This window comes from Saimiri boliviensis, chromosome 10 (assembly GCF_048565385.1).
Source record: "Saimiri boliviensis isolate mSaiBol1 chromosome 10, mSaiBol1.pri, whole genome shotgun sequence".
Lineage (NCBI taxonomy): Eukaryota > Metazoa > Chordata > Mammalia > Primates > Cebidae > Saimiri > Saimiri boliviensis.
In genome coordinates, this window is record NC_133458.1 from 112867260 (window position 1) to 112880979 (window position 13720).

A 13720-nucleotide genomic window follows, 5' to 3' on the forward strand; every position below is an offset into this window, starting at 1 on the left:
GGAATAGACCATGTTATATAGCCTCCTTTGCAGCAAAGTATGGTTATGAGATTAAGTTTGAATTGGAAGCATGCAAACTGAAATGACTTGTACAATTTCCAAGGCATTCCCTTGAAAGACAAGAGTGCTCCTTCAACTGCTCAGATTTCTTTCCATTTTGGCTGGAATATAGATCCAGTGGACATGGTGGCATGGCCTTTTTGCCTTTGTGGAAGAGGGCAACACCCTAGAACTGGGAATGGCATATTTCTTCTGTAAAGGGCCAGATGGTAAATATTTTCAGCTTTATGGGACACCCAGGCTCTGTCATAGCTGCTAACTCTGCTGTTGTAGGGGATAGCAACCATAGGCAATACGTAAACAATGGGCATGGCTATGTTCTAAGACTTTATTTGCCAAAACAGGCAGTGGCTGAATTTTCACCTCAGGCTGTAGTTGGCTGACCCCAAACCTAGAACACAATAAGGCAACAATATATAAAAAAAAAAAAAAAAAAAGTGGGGCCAGGCTCAGTAGCTCACACTTGTAATCCCAGCACTTTGGGGAGCTGAGATGGGCCTATCACTTGAGACCAGGAGTTGGAAACCAGCCTGGGCAATATGGCAAAACTTGGTCTTTACAAAAAAATTACAAACATTAGCTGGGTGTGGTGCTGCATACCTCTAGTCCCAGCTACTTGGGAGGCTGAGGCCAGAGAATCTCTTCAGCCTGGGAGGTTGAGGTTGCAGTGAGCTGAGATCACGCCACTGTACTCCAGCCTGGGCAACAGAGAGATCCTGTCTCAAAAAAGAAAAAAAAAGTGCCAGGCGCGGTGGCTCAAGCCTGTAATCCCAGCACTTTGGGAGGCTGAGGCGGGCGGATCACGAGGTCAAGAGATCGAGACCATCCTGGTCAACATGGTGAAACCCCGTCTCTACTAAAATTACAAAAAATTAGCTGGGCATCGTGGCGCATGCCTGTAATCCCAGCTACTCAGGAGGCTGAGGCAGGAGAATTGCCTGAACCCAGGAGGCGGAGGTTGCGGTGAGCCGAGATCACGCCATTGCACTCCAGCCTGGGTAACAAGAGCGAAACTCCGTCTCAAAAAAAACCAAAAAACAAAAAACAAAAAAAAAGAAAAAAAAAAGTAATAAAAAGCTTCTATCCTCAACACTATCAAGGAATGAGGGGTAGAGGAGAGTTAACTAGTCTTCTGTAGAGAGATCTCTTTTGTTCAAGCCACTGTATTTTGGGGAATTGTTTCAGCAGCTGTATCTTAGTAATTTTTATTTTTAAAATATCATCAAGCCAGAATCTTCTTAACTTTTTAGACCGCAACTCTCAGTCCTTTTCTCTCATTTTCTCTGACTCAGTCCTCACAGGACCCTGTGAAGTTATAAACTGGCTTGAATCCTAGAAATTCTCATGGAATCTACATAACTCTCAGGCCACTCTCCCTGCTTTTTTTTTTTTTTTTTTTCCCCTTTTACCAGCAGAGTTTCCTCAGTGTTCATCAGCGTACTGAAGTCTGGCTTCTACCTCTGTCCTCCCCTGTAACTGAAGATCCCTATTGCCAGCGTGGGCTTCCCAAGCGTCACCCTGCTGAGCCTCTCTGTTGCATCTGCCATCACCATGCCATCACCCCTTCTCCCCACGCCTCCCTTCTTTCCTGCTTTCCTGAAGCTGTCCCGCTTAAGTTCTGCAGCACTAACCTATCCTTCCACGTTTCTTCTTCATACATCTCTGCCTAATTCAGCTTAGCCATTTTCATTAGTTATTCTTCCCCTGCCTATCCCTTCGTGTTGACAATATGGACAGTTGCACACTTGGTTCTTGTTCAGTTCCCTCCTGAATTCCCACAGATTCCCTAGGCTTTCATCATTAATTGTAGCCTAATGCCTTCTGAATATGTACCTTCAGGCTAGATTGCTCTCTGCAGCTCAAACCTATATACCCCACTGCCTATCTTGTTCCAGGTGATCTTCTAGATCTGTCATTCTTGGGCTTGGTGCAGTGGTTGACACCTGTAATCCCAGCAGTTTGGGAGGCCAAGGCACGCTGATTACTTGAGGTCAGGAGTTCGAGACCAGCCTGGTCAACATGCTGAAACTCTGTCTCTACTAAAAATACAAAAAATAGCCAGGTGTGGTGGTCCAAGCCTGTAATCCCAACTAGTCAGGAGACTGAAGCAGGAGAATCACTTGAACCCTGGTGGTAGAGGTTGGAGTGAGCCAAGGTGGTGCCACTGCACTCCAGCCTGGTCAACAGAATGAGACTGCTTAAAGAATAAAATAAGGCTGGGCACGGTGACTAACACCTATAATCAGCACTTTGGGAGGCCGAGGCAGGCAGATCATGAGGTCAAGAGATTGAGACCATCCTGGCCAACACACACAGTGAAACCCCGTCTCTACTAAAATACAAAAATTAGCTGGGTGTATTGGGGTGCGCCTGTTAGTCCCAGCTACTTGGGAGGCTGAGGCAGGAAAGTTGCTTGAAGCTGGGAGGCGGAGGTTGCAGTGAGCTGAGATTGCAACACCGCACTCCAGCCTGGCACCTGGCCGAAGAGAGAGACTCTATCTCAAAAATAATAATAATAATAATAAAATAAAATAAATCTGTCATTCCCTTTTTATTTATTCATTGGAATTTTTCTACTCAGAAGAATTTTCCCTCATCAGCTATTTGGTTACCCTGAAATATAGTATATACAGAAAATGCATGTGAATGCTTATTTGTTTTCCCTACTTACCTATATTCAGAACACTGTTGGTGTTCTAACAACTACCGAAAAGAATCAGGGAATTTGTTTTCCTTAGTTATCACTATGAACTCATAGGTTTTCATATAGATTTAATGAATTTTGATTCAAGATAGTCATTATTTATTTTGAGGCTCAAATTTGCCTCATATTTGGCCAGGTCCAGTTTATGTCTGCATTCTTCTAACGTGATTCCAGTCGTCTTTGATAGCTTCCTGCTTTCAGATATAACAAGATATTTCAGGGTCGTTTTTCATACTTCCCATCCCCTATCTGGAGACAATAATTTCTCCAAAGAGTCCTGGTTTCTCTTGGAGAGCAATGGTATTAAAGACCACCATCCAAGCACTCGGGGTATTCATTGCTAATTGGTTGTCATTATTTGGAGGACTATTTCGTAAACAGGGCTAGGAAATTGTTTGTTTGTTTGTTTGAGACAGGGTCTTATTCTGTTGTCTGAACTAGAGTGCAGTGGTGTGGCCGTAGCTCACTATAACCTCCAACTCCTGGGCTCAAGCAGTCTTCCTGCCTCTGCCTCCCAAAGTGCTGGGATTACAGGCTGAGCCATCATGCCTGGCTTGGAAATATGTATTTCTTTGGGAGAGAAAAATAAGTTAATTCTACTTATTACCAATACTTTTAATTCAAAATAAAGACTACTAGGGTTTTATTCTTGATTTTGTATTTGAATCTCATTTTCTTGTTGTGAAAATATTTTTTCCCAGCAACACTTACATAATTATTTATTGTCTATTATCCTAATATACATATATACATTAAATATACAAATGATCATAATGACATAAAAATAATATTACTACAAACAGAAATACACTGAATTCAATTTATAACTTCTTTGCATGTATTTTTGTCATAAGATGTATAGTTAAAATACAGTGCTTTAAAGTCATGATAATCACGGCCGGGCACAGTGGCTCCTGCCACCTGTAATCCCAGTACTTTGGGAGGCTGAGTCAGGAAGATCGCTTGAGGTCAGGAGTTTGAGACCATCCTGGCCAACGTGGTGAAACCCTGTCTCTACTAAAAATGCAAACACTATCTGGGCGTGGTGGCGCTTGCCTGTAATCTCAGCTACTTGGGAGGCTGAGGCACAAGAATCACTTGAACCTGGGAGGTGGAGGTTGTAGTGAGCTGAGATTGGGCTACTGCACTCCAGCCTGGGAAAAAAGAAAAAAAAAAAGTAAAGAAAAAGGAAAATAAATAAAGTCAGGATAATCTTTCTCCAAGTGTTCATGCCACTATCTTTTTTTAATTTTTATTTTTTTTGAGACAGGGTCTTACTCTGTCACCCAGGCAGGAGTGCAGTGGCATGATCTTGGCTCACTGCAACCTCCGCCCCTCAGGTTCCGGCAATCCTCCCACCTCAGCCTTCTGAGTAGCTGGGACTGCAGGTATGTGCCACCACACCAGGCTAATTTTTGTATTTTTAGTAGAGACAGGATTTCGCCATGTTGCCCAGGCTGGTCTCCAACTCCCGAGCTCAAGCAATCCACTTGCCTTGGCTTCCTAAAGTGTTGGGACTACAAGCATTAGCCACTGCACCCCGTCCTAACTTTATTCAGAATTAGGCTCATTTGTTTAATTTTTTCTTTGTTTTTAGAGTTTGACTTTTAAATGCATTTTTAATTTAGATTTTTGTTTTAATTTATGTGTAACATATATTTGGTTCCAAAATAAAAACCATAAAACTTGGTATTTTCAGAGGTTTATTTTCCATCTCTATTTCCTTTTCTCTGTTCTTCCCCTATTTCCTATAAAATGGGAATTTAGGTTATTTCCAGTTCTATGCATTAAAAACAATGCTCATGGATGTATATTTTCATATTGCCTAAAGTTGTATATTCAGAGTAGATTCCCAGAAGTAGGATGGCTGGGTCAAAAAATAACTATTAGCTTTGTTAGGCATGGCTGAATTCCCTTTCAGAAGAGTTGCACAAATTTGAAAATCCACCAGCAATGAGGTTTATTCCCTACAGCCTCACCAGCAGAAGGTATTGTCATACTTTACCATTTTTGCCTAAGTGTGAAGTATTATGTCAGTTGTATTTTTCTATAGTGAATGAGTTTAAACTTGTTTTTTATATTTTTCAGGGCCTTTATATTGTGAATTGTCAGTTCATGTCTTTCTCCAACTTTGTATTGAATTTTTGGTTCTTTGTCCCTCAACTGACAAAATTTCTTTATAAATGAGGGATATAAGTTTACATGATATATTTATTTCTATTTTTGGAGGCAGGGTCTTACTTTGTCACCCAGGCTGGAGTGCAGTGATGTGATCATAACTTACTGCAGCCTCGAATTCTTGGACTCAAGTGATCCACCTGCCTTGACCTCCTCAGTAGGTGGGACTATAGGCATATGTCACCATGCCTAGATAATTTTTAATTCTTTTTTTTTTTTAATAGAGAAGGGATCATACTATGTTGCCTATGTTGATCTTGGATCCCTGGCTGTAAGTGATCCTCCCTCTTGAACCTCCCAAAGTGCCCCGCAATATATCATTTGGCTCCACGCACATGATATATTGCACCCAGCCACATGATATATTGGGCACCCAGCCACATGATACATTGCAAATTGAATATTTTCTTCCATTTTGTATGTTGTCTTTTGATTCTTTTTATACTGCTTTTGTCATGCAAAAATTTAAAATTTAATTTTTTGTTAAATTTATCAATCTTTTAATGCCTCTAGATTTTAAGCCACAGTTTTAAAAACCTTTCTGAACTCCAAAGTGTAATAGGAATGCACTCATGATCTTTCCCCTCCTCCTTCTTGTATAGTTTTATTATTTACGTATCGATTCTTAATCCATTTGGAATTTCTTCTTGTTAATGGTGTGAAGTATGAGTATGATTTTATCATTTTTTCATGTGGCTATCTAGTTTTCTCAGCACCATTTATTAAAATACCTACCTCAGTGATTTGAGATATGGCTTCTATCTTAATTTCCATATGCACAGTACTTGGGTCTATTTCTGAGCTTTCTGTAATATTCCACTTATCTACTTATCTATTCATATGCCAGTATTTAATTGCAGGAGCTTTATAGTATGTTTTAATGTCTAATAACGCTAGCCTCGCAGTTTTTCTTTTTCATTGTTTTCCTGGCTCCTCTGCAATCTCTGCTTTTCCATATAAACTTAAGTGTTGACTTGTCTGATGCTGTAAAATAGCTTTTTGGTAATTTCTTTGAGATTGCATTGAATTTATAAATTAACTTAGGGAGAACTGTCATCTTTATAATGTTGAGGGTTTTTTTGTTTTTAAATGGTGATGTTCTAGTCTGTATTTGTATCTTTCAAGGGTGTTTTAAAATCTTATGTAGGGTTTGCATATTTCTTGATAAATGCAATTCAAGTATTTAATCTTTTTTGTTACTATCATAAATAGGGTTTTCTCTACCTTTTTGCCCTCTGTTTAATGTCTGTGTCTATGAAGGCATATATGATATGATCATCATATGTTAACTTTATGGTCTGCATTTTTAATAAATCATGTCACTACTCGAGTTATTTTTATCATTGATTCTCTGAGGGTTTTCAGGTTTAACTATCATATCATCTGCAAATAAAAATAGTTACAGCCGGGTGCAGTGGCTCACACCTGTAATCCCAGCACTCTGGGAGGTCGAGACTGGAGGATCACTTGAGGCCAGGAGTTCAAGACCAGCCTGGCCAATACAGTGAAACTCCATCTCTACCAAAAAATACAAAAATTAGCCAGGCATGGTGGCATGGGCCTGTAGTCCCAGCTACTTGGGAGGCTGAGGCACGAGAATTGCTTGAACCTGAGAGTTGGAGGTTGCAGTGAGCCGAGATCATGCCAGTCACGGCACTCCAGCCTGGGCAACAGAGTGAGAGCCTGTCTCAAAAAATAAAAACAAACAAACAAACAAAAAAACAGGTGGGGTGGCTCACACCTGTAATCCCAGCACTTTGGGAGGCCGAGGTGGGCAGATCCCAAAGTCAGGAGTTTGAGACCAGCCTGGCCAATATGGTGAAACCCTGTCTCTACTAAAAATACAAAAATTAGCTGGGCATGGTGGCAGGTGCCTGTAGTTCCAGCTACTCGGCAGGCTGAGGCAGGAGAATCGCTTGAACCTGGGAGGCAGAGGTTGCAGTGAGTCAAAACTTCACCACTGCACTCCAGCCTGGGTGACAGAGTGAGACTCTGTCTCAAAAACAAAAACAAAAACAAAGAAATAGTTTTACTTATATGTTATGTACTCTTCTAACTGATTTCTCTCTACAATGCCACACTGTGGTGAAAATTGTTGCCTTGTTTCTGATCCTAGTGGAAATATTTCTAGTGTTTCCCATTAAGATATTGACTTTACAACTAAAATGTGTGTGTGTGTATGTACATATGTGTGTAAACATTGTCATATTAAGAAAGTCTCCTTCAATTCCTTTTTTCTTAAGAGTATTTTTTTAATCATGAAAAGGTATTAAAATTTATCAAAGGGTTTTTTTCATCATTTATGGAAAGAACCATGTGAATTTTTCCTTACATATATTAATATGGTATATTATATTAATGGGGTTCCTGACGTTAGACAAATGTTGCATCACTGCTTGGCCTTTTGGCTAAGATCAAGTGTAGACCAATGTTGCATCCTGGAATAAATCCATTTATTTGTGGTATATTGTTTTCTTAACGTGTTGTTAGATTCTGTTTGCTAGTATTTATGTTTCTGCATCAATATTCATGACATTAACCTGTAGTTTTCCTTCTTAGCACTGACTTTATCTGGTTTGGCATCAGTGATATACTTGCATTATAAAAGGAGTTAAGAAGTTTTCCTTCCTTTTCAATGTTCTAGAATAATGTATAAAACATTGGGACTATTTGGTCTTTGAAAGTTCAGTAGAATTTCTCTATGAAACTGTGTGGGCTTGGTGCTTTAGGGGAGTTGTTTCTTAATAAGATTCTCTACTTCTTTTATGGTAATAAGTTTGCTTAACAAAGAATGTGATCAATTTTGGTATTTTTTTGTGCTTCAAAGAACACCATCAAGAAAGCGAAAAGACAACTCATAGAATAAGATAAATTTTTTTGCAAGTCTCTGATAAGAGACTTGTATCTAGAATATATAAAGAAGCCTTGTAACTCATTTATTTAAAAAAAAAAAAAAAGACCAGGAAACCAATTTAAAAAGGGGTGAAGGACCTACACAGACATTTCTCCAAAGAAGATGTATACAGCACTTGAAAAGATGCTCAGCACCAGTACTTATCAAGGAAATGCAAATACAAAACATAATGAAACACCGCCTTGCTTCCACTAGAATGGTGATTTCATTTGTATATCATCTCATATTGAATTGTAATCCCCACTATTGGAGGTGGGGTCTGGTGGGAGGTGATTGGATCATGGGGGTGGATTCCTCATGAATGGTTTAGCACCATTCTCTTGGTGCTGTCCTCTTGATATTGAGTTCTCATGAGATCTGGTAGATTAAAAGTGTGTAGCACCTCCCTCCAACTCTCTCTTTTGCTCCTATTCCTGCCATGTGAAACTCTAGCTTCCCCTTTTGCCTTCCACCATGTTTGAAAGCTCTCTGAAGCCTCCCCAGAAGCAGGTGTACTATACTCCCTGTATAGCCTGCAGAACTGTGAGCCAATTAAACCTCTTTTCTTATAAATTACCCAGTCTTGAGCAGTGGCTCACCCCTCTAATCTCAGCACTTTGGTAGACCAAGGTGGGCGGATCACCTGAGGTCAGGAGTTTGAGACCAGCCTGGACAATATGGCAAAACCCCATGTTGATGTTCTATACTAAAAAATACAAAAATTGGTCTGGTGTGGTGGTGGGCCTGTAATCCCAGCTACTTGGGAGGCTGAGGCAAGAGTATCACTTGAACCTAGGAGGTGGAGATTCCAGTGAGCCAAGATCGTGCCACTGTACTCCAGCCTGGGTGATAGAGCAAGACTCCATCTCAAAAATAAATAAATAAGAAATAACCCAGTGTTAGGCATTTGTTTAGAGGAGTGCAAGAACACCCTACTACAGATGGCTAAAATAAAAAAGACAGTTCATGGTGGTGTGTTCCTGCAGCTATTCAGAAGGCTGAGGTGGGGGGATCCTTGGAGCCCAGGAGGTTGAGGCTGCAGTGAGCCAAAATCTTGCCACTGCACCCCAGCCTGGGTTACAAAATGAGACCCTGTCTCAAAAAAAAAGAAAAAAAAAAGGTAAAATCACTCACATCTGCTGATCGTAGTTGTTTTATAAAGCATTGGATGAAATCATCTTTCAGAGTAAGAGGAAGAACCGGAGACAGAAATTTAATTATAGTAGGTTTGCAATAACCTTGGCATAAAGTGTTTTGGACAATCTGACTACTAAATGAAATAATTTATTAGAAGCTTTAAAAATCCAAGGTGAAGATACTACTAAGTTTCTCACAAAGTAACACTGGCTGTAATGAACGCTATATTTTAACTGAAAAGACAGCATACTTGCCATAAAGTTATAGAGATGGAGAACAGATTAGTGGTTGCTAGGGGTTACAGAGAGGGTCTAGCAGGAAAGACAGGAACTGACTGTGGCTATGAAAGGGAAATAGCAGGGATCCTTGTGATGTTATGAAATTGTTTTGAATCTTTTTTTTTTTTTTTTTTTTTTTAAGATGGAGTCTTACTCTGTAGCCCAGGCTGGAGTGCAGTGGTGCAATCTTGGCTAACTGCAACCTCTGCCTTCCGGGTTCAAGCAATTCTCCACCTCAGCCTCACGAGTAGCTGGGATTACAGGTGCCTGCCACCACGCTCAGCTAATTTTTGTATTTTTAGTAGAGATGGGGTTTCACCATCTTGGCTAGGCTGGTCTTGAACTCCTGACTTCGTGATTCACCTACCTCAGCCTCCCAAAGTGTTGGGATTACAGGCGTGAGCCACTGTGCCCAGCCTGTTTTGAATCTGAACTGGGGTGATGCTTAGATGAACAGAAATGTGATAAAATTGCATAGAACTACACATACATACACATACACACACACACACACACACACACACACACACACACACACTATACATATAAAACTGGTAAAATCTGAATAAATTCTGTGGATCGTACCAATGCAAACTTCCTGGTGCTACATGATCTCAGGGGTGTCAGTTTTTCTGGTTGGAAACCTCTGTAGCTGAAGTGCCTTTGCCTGAGTTCTTGTCCCACATCTAGGAAGAATGAGGTATGCAGATAAGTCAAGGCTGAAGAAGAAGAAGAGTTTTATTTAGTGTTAAATAAAGAGGAGTGGGTAGCTCCTCTCTGTAGGCTGGTCCTCTCGTTGAGTATTCAGCTCTCAGCAGAGAGGAGGCCCTGAAGAGGGTGGCTCCTCTCCATAGGCAAGTCATTTGGATGCCTCTGCAGGTCTCTGAAGCTCTTACCAGAGAGGGTGGCAGGTCGTCCCTGCAGCTCTCAGTGGAGAGGGTAGTTCTCTCCGCAGCTGGTCCTCCCTTCCTCTCTCTGCCCTCTTCCTCCTCTGGTCATCCTCTGCCCTGCTCTGGCTGAGCCCAGGATTTTATGGACCTCACCGGGGAAGAAAGGCCTTCTAATTGGTCCATGAGCATCCATGGGCACCCAGAAGAGGCAGCACGAGTCCCCACTCTGGTGGCGGGACTGGCAGCCTGGCCCCCATTCTTCAGGTCCTCCCTGGCTGTAAGGTGGGGCCTTACTGGGGGCCCATCCTTTTCTGCACAGGAATCAATCTGCCTCCTGCTGCCACTCATGGCCCTGAGACTGGGCCCCAATCCCCAGTCAAAGAGATAAGCAGTGGGAGAAGACCTACCCCCAGGCTTCAGGGACGTGGTGGGGGAGGGTGGCGCCCACAGCTGCTTCAGGGAGCTTCCACCCTGCAAATTTGGAAGGTACAGGGCTCCTGCTTGCCCCCAGCTCCTGTCTGCTTTCTGGAGCCAGGAGGCCCACGTCTGCAGCTGTGGGCACGGGCAGGTGCAGCTGCACCTGGGAGGGCACATCCTGCCTGTTCCCGGCTCCCCCAAAAGCATAGGGAGGCTGGGATCCACAGCTGCAGTTTGGGCTGCTATAGCTCCGCTCAGGAGGGCAGGGCTCCTGCCTGCTTAGTAGAGCAGGAGGCCTGGGTCTATAGCTGCGATTTGGGCAGCTGCAGTGGCAAGGGGAGCTTCCGTCCCAACTCAGACGGGGCAGGGCTCCCTGGCATGTGCATCCCTAGCTGTGCTTCCCTGCTGCAGCTGCCATGATAGCGGCAGCCCCTGCAGTCACTGGTTCAATATTGTTGTATAGCTATGTAAGATGTTACTACTCCAGAATATTGGGGGAAGGGTACACAGGACTGCTCTTTACATTTTTTTCTCCCAAATTTCCTGTGAATCTATAATTATTTCAAAATAAAAAGTTGTAAAAAAGACAACATACTTGCAAATCCACAAAAAGTTTCAATAATTTTAGAAATTAGCTCCTCCTTTTTGTAACTCTGTGCTTTGTCTCACAGTATTCTTCAGCTGGAAATGCTCTTTTTTCCATTACCTAAATCCTACTTGTTAAGGACATCTTTCAGGATGCTTTACCGAATTAATGTTTTTCTTGTTCTTTTGTTGAGCCACTGATACATCTTAAATGTAATCAAACTCTCCAAATATTTCCCTCCCTTTTCTCTCATAGGTGGATGGTGGTTCCTGTGGGGCACAACCTGGGAATGAAATGCTCATTTCCCCATCTGCTTAGGCACTTCCTTCAGGAATTGCCTCTGTGGAAAAGAACTGTTTCATCCTTGGTCATGGTTCCTTCCTGGAATGGCTGATCTACAATGACTAATTAATGTGGGGGTGTTAAAGTTTGGCCTTGTGCTTCATTTCAGGAGATCTGTGAAAGTCATACCATCTTCAGAACTTTTAATGTTTGCAGAATCAGTAATAGCTCATCCTCTTTCATTCCTAATATTGCTGATTTGTGTTCCCTCCCTCCCTCCCTCCCTCTCCTTCCTTTCTCCTTCCCTCCCTCCCTTCCCTCTCTTCCCCTTCCTTCCTTCCTTTCCTCCCTCCCTTCCCTCTCTTCCCCTTCCTTCCTTCCCTCCCTCCCTTCCCTCTCTTCCCCTTCCTTCCTTCCCTCCCTCCCTTCCCTCTCTTCCCCTTCCTTCCTTCCTTTCCTCCCTCCCTTCCCTCTTTCTTTCCCTCTTTCCCTTCCTTCTCTCCCTCCGTGCCCCACTTCTTTCCTGCTTTCCCTTTGTTTCCTTCCCTTCTCTCCTTTCCTCCCTCCCTTCCTTCCCTCCCTCTTTCTCGCTTTCATTTTCTCCCCTCTCCTCTCCTCCTCTCCCTTCCCCTCCCTCCCTCCCTCCTTCCCTCCCTCCTTCCCTCCCTTTCCTCCTAATCTCACTCTGTTCCTCTGGCTAGAATGCAATGGTGCAATCATAGCTCACTGTAACCTTGAAGTCCTGGGCTTAAGCAATCCTCTCACCTCACCCTCACATCTGTAGCTGGGACTATGGGTGTGTGCCATCATGCTTGTCTAATTTGTAATTTTTTTTTTTTGTTTTTTAGAGATGAGGTCCTGCTATCTCGCCTAGGATAATCTTGAACTCCTGACTCCAGGCAATCCTCCTCCCTTGGCCTCCCAAAGTGCTAGGTTTGTAGGAGTGAGCCACTGTGCTTGGCTTCCCTTCAGTTTTTGGGTTTTAGATGGCTCAAAAGGCTTGGCACACATATGTTTCAGGTGTCAGCCAGATATGTGGGCAGCTACTACATATACACAGTTTGGTTTTCCTTCTCTCTGACTTCTTCCCTTTCTGGGAGATTTCTTTTCTTGGATATCCCCCCACTTTCCAGATGCTCTATGTATCCCAAACTCTGTCTTCTGGTTTTTCAAACAAGTAAGATTGAGATTAACAACTAGGGCCTGTCCTCAAGCAGAAAACTCATGACATGGGAAACTCCCTGGGCCCCATTTCTTTCTTCCCAGCATCAAATTCCCTCTGGTATCGACCTTCTTTGGGTGTTCTCCAGTACCTTCAGGTAGTTACTTTTTGTACTTGGTCCATAGCTTTTAGTTTTTACCTACGGGAAGATTGGTCCAATAGGAAATACTCAGCTGTAACCAGAAACAGAATTCCTTATTTTTCTTCTAATGTCTCTACTTATTTCTCTTCTTTCATTCCTGATATTGGTAATTTGTGTTCTCTCTTTATTTTGACTGGTCAGTTTAGCTAGAGGTTTACCAATTTTACTGCTCTTTTAAAAGAACCAGCCCTTTTAGCTGGGTGCAGTGGTGAGTGCCTATAATCCCCAGCTACTCCAAAGGCTGAAGTAAGAGGATTGCTTGAGTCCAAAAGTTTGTGACCAGCCTAGGCAACATAGCAAGGCTTTGTCTTGAAAGTAAATAAATAAGCTGAATAAAGAACTAGCTCTTTTAATTGATTTCCAAAAGTATCTTATTTCATTTTCTATTATTTTTGTCTTCCCCTTAATTTCGTAAAGTGGAAGTTAAAATAATTTAACTTATACTTTTTCTTTTCTTATATTTTTATTTCCTTATATTAAGCATGTAAAGCTATAATTTTCCTCTCTAAAGCACTACTTTAAGTGCATTCAATGTCTTTTGATATATATTTTTATTTTTATTCAGTTCAAAATATGTTTGTTTCCCTTACTATTACTTCTTTGACCCAAAGTGTATTACTTAATTTCAAAAGAAGTATGCTACTTAATTTCAGAATACTTGGGGTTTTCCAGGTATCTGTTACTGATTTATAATTATGGTAAGACAACATACTGTGTACAATTTCAATCTGTTTAAGTTTTTCAATGTTTATTTTATGAACTAGCATAAAAAATTCTACACACTTAAAAAGGTGTATTTTTGCTATTTATGGAGTGTTCTATAAATATTAAATAGGTCAAGTTGGTTAATAGTGTTGCTCTAGTAATTTAGGCACTTACTGATTTTTTTAGTCTAATTTACCTATTAATTGCTGAGAGGTGAATGTTAAAA

At 41.7% G+C, this 13720-nt stretch overlaps 1 long non-coding RNA gene across 2 annotated transcripts in view; it reads left to right on the forward strand.

Annotated features, from left to right (window-relative positions):
- Positions 1 to 13185, forward strand: part of LOC141580130 (uncharacterized) — a 76580-nt gene extending 63395 nt beyond the window's left edge. The window contains exon 3 of one of the 2 annotated variants that reach the window (XR_012512219.1): positions 12274 to 13185. This is a non-coding gene — a long non-coding RNA (uncharacterized LOC141580130). Of the gene's footprint in view, positions 1 to 11398; positions 11690 to 12273 lie in introns of those variants that run through there. The other variant, XR_012512218.1, reaches the window with a different exon arrangement.
- Positions 13186 to 13720: the final 535 nt, after the last annotated feature.